Genomic DNA, 6,000 nt, shown 5'->3' with positions numbered 1-6,000 from the left:
TTCAGTTTGCGGAGGAAGTAGAGGCGCTGCTGGGCTTTCTTGGCGATGGACGTGATGTTGTTGCTCCAGGAGAGATCCTCGGTGATGTTCAGTAGTTTCCTCAGTAGTTTGCTCCACTGCGATTTCTCTTCGAGGTATGTCCACTTTGAAGAAGTTCTCCTCTCTTCGACGAGATAATTAGGGGATTGGACACATTAGAGGCAGGAAACATGTTCCCAATGTTGGGGGAGTCCAGAACAAGGGGCCACAGTTTAAGAATAAGGGGTAGGCCATTTAGAACGGAGATGAGGAAGAACTTTTTCAGTCAGAGAGTTGTGAAGGTGTGGAATTCTCTGCCTCAGAAGGCAGTGGAGGCCAGTTCGTTGGATGCTTTCAAGAGAGAGCTGGATAGAGCTCTTAAGGATAGCGGAGTGAGGGGGTATGGGGAGAAGGCAGGAACGGGGTACTGATTGAGAATGATCAGCCATGATCGCATTGAATGGCGGCGCTGGCTCGAAGGGCTGAATGGCCTACTCCTGCACCTATTGTCTATTGAGAGTTTAGCAACATGCTCTCTCGCTGCTCCCCCTCTGTGATTTCTCCTGCCCCCCTACTGTACGACCACATCTTGACCCAGACTTGCTACCACAGCCACATCTGCTTCCTTGGGACTTGCCTGCGCCTCCATCTTCTGCCTTATGGTTTCCAGCTCCGTTTCCAGACCTCCCAATTCGGACCCAACCCGGTCTACCGTCTCCAACAGACCATCTGCCACTTCTCTGAACAGTTTTCTTTCCGTGCCCTGCGTTGTACCCTGGCTGGGATGCGCCGGCACCAGCAGGCCCTCTCTCTGACTCTCCCACAGCTCCGGGCCTCACTAACCCACACCTGCAACGGGCCCCAACTATACTTCATCCTACGCCGGATCCACGCCCTCAACACTCGATTCTTCACCTACCTGGACTCCACCAAGGCTCGCTAACTATCCCGCCTCCAGACGGATGCTTCCACCGACACTCCTCGGCAGCGACTCGACCGCCCGCAGGCCCGTAACTCCGCACCGCCGTCCGGCACACCACGAGGCAGAGGCCCGCGGCGCCATTACTGCCACCAGGTGCAGAACCCCTCCTCACCGCCTCCCCGGGGCCGCCGACTGCCGAGGCCTACCTGAGGCCGTCACCACCCACCGCCTCCCCAGGGCCGCCCACTGCCGAGGCCTACCTGAGGCCATCACCAACCACCGCCTCCCCGGGGTGGCCGCCGCCGCCGACCTCCACCACTTCCCCAGGGCCGCCCACTGCCGAGGCCTACCTGAGGCCGTCAGCACCGACCTCCGCCGCCTTCCTGGGTCCGCTGCGACCACCGCCGACCTCCACCGCCTCCGCGGGGTCGTTGCCGCCGATGTCCGAGGCCCCCCTGAATCCTCCACCGCCGTTGCCGCCGACCTCCACCGCCTCCCCGGGGCCGCTGCCGCCGACCTCCACCGCCTCCCCGGGGCTGCTGCCGCCGACCTCCACGACGACGACCTCCACCGCCTCCGCGGGGTCGTTGCCGCCGATGTCCGAGGCCCCCCTGAAGCTTCCACCGCCGCCGCCGCCGACCTCCACCGCCTCCCCGGGGCCTCTGATTGCCGAGGTTTACCTGAGGCTGCCGCCGCCGACCTCCACCGCCTCCCCGGGGCCGCTGCCGCCGACGACGACCTCCACCGCCTCCCCGGGGCCTCCGATTGCCGAGGCTCACCTGAGGCTGCCGCCGCCGACATCCACCGCCTCCCCGGGGCCGTTGCCGCCGACGAGCGAGGCCTCTGCACCGCCGCTGCCGCCGACGTCCTTCCCGACCCCTTCACCGCTGCCGCCGACCTTCCCGACCCCTTCACCGCCGCCCACGCCCTCTCCGGCCATCCGCTGACCGAGCCGACCGCCACTTACCCGGACTCCAGGTCCCCGCGGGCCTCCCCCAGCGACCGTGCTGACCCACACCGCTCCACCGCCCAACAGCAGGTCACAGCCGTCGCTGTACCCGGCCCCCGGGACCAACAACAGGCTGCAGCTCCACCTGGCCCACACACACCGCGCTGGGCCCACACACACCGCGCTGGGCCCCCACACACCGCGCTGGGCCCACACACACCGCGCTGGGCCCACACACACCGCGCTGGGCCCACAGCCCCCACCAGGCAGAGCCCTTCAGCACTGCTGGGTCCTACTGCCCACCCTCTACTACAGGTAACTGCAGCAGGGGTTCCACTGGGTTTCCCCCTCCAGCCAGGTGACCCCCAGTACTCCCCACATCGGTCCTCATGCCCCCCTCTGCCCAGCTAACCCACCACCCCCCCACCATACATCCCCTCCACCTGCCCCCCTGCCTCCATCCGACCCCAACCCCCACCATTGCCGGGTGTTCACCATCCCCCCTGACCTCCCCCTTTCAGACAACGAACGGTCGGCCCTCAGCAGAGGCCTTACCTTTGTTCCCCTCCGCCCCCACATCAACGAGTTCCGCGTCCGCCATGACGTGGAGCTCTTCTTCCGCCGCCTCCGCCTCCGAGCCTTTTTCCATGGTAAGGAGTCCCGACCCCCCACTGATGACCCCTTCTCCCGTCTCCAATGGACCCCCTCCACTTTTACCCCCCAGTATGGCCTACTACCCTCACTAGAACTTTTTATCTCAAACTGCCGGCGTGACATCGGCCGCCTCAAATTCTCCACTCCCCTGACTAACTCCAATCTCTCCCCTCCTGAACGTGCAGCCCTCAACTCACTCCGCAACAACCCGGACTTAATAATTAAACCCGCTGACAAGGGAGGGGCTGTGGTAGTCTGGCGTGCTGACCTCTACCGGACCGAGTCCAGACGACAACTATCAGACACCTCTTCCTACCTATCCCTGGACCATGACCCCACCGATAAACACCAGACCTTTATCAGCAGCACCATCACTGACCTCACCAACTCCGGCGATCTACCCCTCAGTGCCTCCAATCTCATAGTTCCCCAGCCCCGCACGGCCCGATTCTACCTCCTACCCAAAATCCACAAACACAACTGTCCCGGCAGACCCATTGTCTCTGCCTGCTCATGCCCTACCGAACTTATCTCTACCTACCTCGACTCCATCCTATCCCCCCTGGTTAAATCCCTCCCCACCTACGTCCAAGACACCTCACACGCTCTCCATCTCCTGGATAACTTCCGGTTCCCAGGCCCCCACTCCCTCATTTTCACCATGGATGTCCAGTCACTCTACACCTCCATCCCCCACAAGGATGGTCTCGAAGCCCTCCGTTTCTTCCTCGACCGTAGAACCAGCCAATCCCCATCTACTAACACACTCTTCTGCCTAGCAGAGCTGGTTCTTACCCTCAACAACTTCTCCTTTGACTCCTCCCACTTCCTCCAAACCAGAGGCGTAGCTATGGGCACTCGCATGGGCCCTAGCTACGCCTGCCTCTTTGTCGGGTACGTCGAACAATCCCTGTTCCAGACGTACACTGGCCCCATCCCCGAACTCTACCTCCGCTACATCGACGACTGCATTGGTGCTACCTCTTGCACCCATGCAGAACTCACTGACTTCATACACTTCACCTCCAATTTCCATCCTGCCCTTAAATATACCTGGACTATCTCTGACATCTCCCTCCCGTTTCTGGACCTCACCATCTCCATCACAGGGGACAGACTAGTGACGGACATTTACTACAAGCCCACCGACTCGCACAGCTATCTGGACTACACTTCTTCCCACCCGGTCCCTTGCAAAAAGTCTATCCCCTACTCCCAATTCCTCCGTCTACGCCGCATCTGCGCCCGGGATGAGGTGTTTCAGACTAGGGCTTCCGAGATGTCCTCGTTCTTCAGAAAACGGGGCTTCCCCTCCTCCATTATAGATGAGGCTCTCACTAGGGTCTCTTCTACATCCCGCAGCTCCGCTCTTGCTCCCCCTCCCCCCACTCGCAACAAGGACAGGATCCCCCTCGTTCTCACCATCCATCCCACCAGCCAGCGGATCCAACATATCATCCACCAACACCTGTCCCTTTACCTCCCCCCTCAACTCCATCAAAGGACCCAAACAGTCTTTCCAGGTGAGACAGAGGTTCACCTGCACCTCCTCCAACCTCATCTATTGCATCCGCTGCTCTAGATGTCAACTTATTTATATCGGCGAAACCAAGCGCAGGCTCGGCGATCGCTTCGCTGAACACCTGCGCTCGGTCCGCATTAACGCAACTGATCTCCCGGTGGCCCAGCACTTTAACTCCCCCTCCCATTCCCAGTCTGACCTCTCTGTCATGGGCCTCCTCCAGTGCCATAGTGAGGCCCGCCGGAAATTGGAGGAGCAGCACCTCATATTTTGCCTGGGCAGTTTGCAGCCCAGTGGTATGAACGTCGACTTCTCCAACTTCAGATAGTTCCTCTGTCCCTCTCTTCCCATCCTCCTTCCCAGATCTCCCTCTATCTTCCTGTCTCCACCTATATCCTTCCTTTGTCCCACCCCCGACATCAGTCTGAAGAAGGGTCTCGACCCGAAACGTCACCCATTCCTTCTCTCCCGAGATGCTGCCTGACCTGCTGAGTTACTCCAGCATTTTGTGAATAAATACTAGTTTAGTTTAGTTCAGTTTAGAGATACAGCGTGGAAACAGGCCCTTCGGCCCACCGAGTCCGCGCCGACCAGCGATCCCCGCACACTAACACTATCCTACACCCACTAGGGACAATTTTTTACATTTTACCAAGCCAATTAACCTACAAACCTGCACGTCTTTGGAGTGCGGGAGGAAACCGAAGATCTCGGAGAAAACCCACGCAGGTCACGGGGGGAACGTACAAACTTCGTACAGACAGCGCCCGTAGTCGGGGTCGAACCCGGGCCTCCGGCGCTGCATGCGCTGTAAGGCAGCAACTCTACCGCTGCGCCACTGTGACCGCCCAAGTACACAAGCTATTGAAGGGTAGGCTGAGATAAACACAAGAGAATAAAGGTATTTTTTACCATGTCATCAGAAGAAGTGAAGTCAGTTAAAAGCTTGATTGGAAAGATAAGTGTTCAGCTGCCTTTTAACAATGTCAACTGAGTGGGCGTCTCTCGTGGCCCTGGGTGGGGTATTCAACAGCTTGGGGCCTAGTTCAAACAGGCTGCTTCAGCAATGTTCTTATTGCTGCGGCATTGAGAGGCTAACAGGCCGGCATCAGAAGACCTGAGCGCTCGAGTAGGGGCAGAGGGAAGAAGGGGACTCTGAAAAATATGCTGCTCCAAACCATTTAGTGCTTTACCAGACCAAGTGGAACCATTGGGCCCAAACCTCTCCTGCATTGGTGCAGCACCCTCTCCTCCACCATCCCCCTCCCCTCTCCCCCTCCCCTTTCCCCCCCTCTCCCTCCCCTTCCCTCACCCCTCCCCTCTCTCTTCCCCTTCCCTCCACCCCCCTCCCCTCCTACCTCCCCTTTCCTCCTCCCACTTCCCCCCTCCTACCCTCTCCACCCCTCTAGTATATAGGTAGACGAGAAGGAGGACTTTATTATCTACCCTGGATCTCACAGGGAGCCAATGAAGGGAGTATAATACTGGGGTGATATGTTCGCTATCCTTGGCATTTGTTAAATGCGCGCTGTGGCATTTTGAATGAGATGTAACTTGTTGGTGGATTTTGAAGGCAGACCGGTAAATAAGGCATTCCAGTAATCAAGTCTGCTTGATCTGAAAGCATGCATGAGTTGTTTACAGTCACGTTGAGTTAAGAAAGGCCGTACTTTAACAATATTTCTGAGCTGATAGAAGGCGCACTTTGTTACCTTATTTATGTGAGATTTAAAATTAAGATAATTGTCAAACTTTAACCCCAGTCTTGTGACGTCTTCTTTGACATAGGCAGTCACATTTCCCAGTTTACCAAGTAACATCTCCCTCTTGGGTTTTGATCCGAGCCATAAATTTTCAGTCTTGTTATCGTTGAGTTTAAGAAAGTTAGCATTCATCTTTTCTTTAATGGAAAATCGGCAGGAGGTCAAAGAACTT

Source organism: Rhinoraja longicauda, chromosome 34 (genome assembly GCF_053455715.1).
Source record: "Rhinoraja longicauda isolate Sanriku21f chromosome 34, sRhiLon1.1, whole genome shotgun sequence".
NCBI lineage: Eukaryota > Metazoa > Chordata > Chondrichthyes > Rajiformes > Arhynchobatidae > Rhinoraja > Rhinoraja longicauda.
This window is presented reverse-complemented; position numbering follows the sequence as displayed.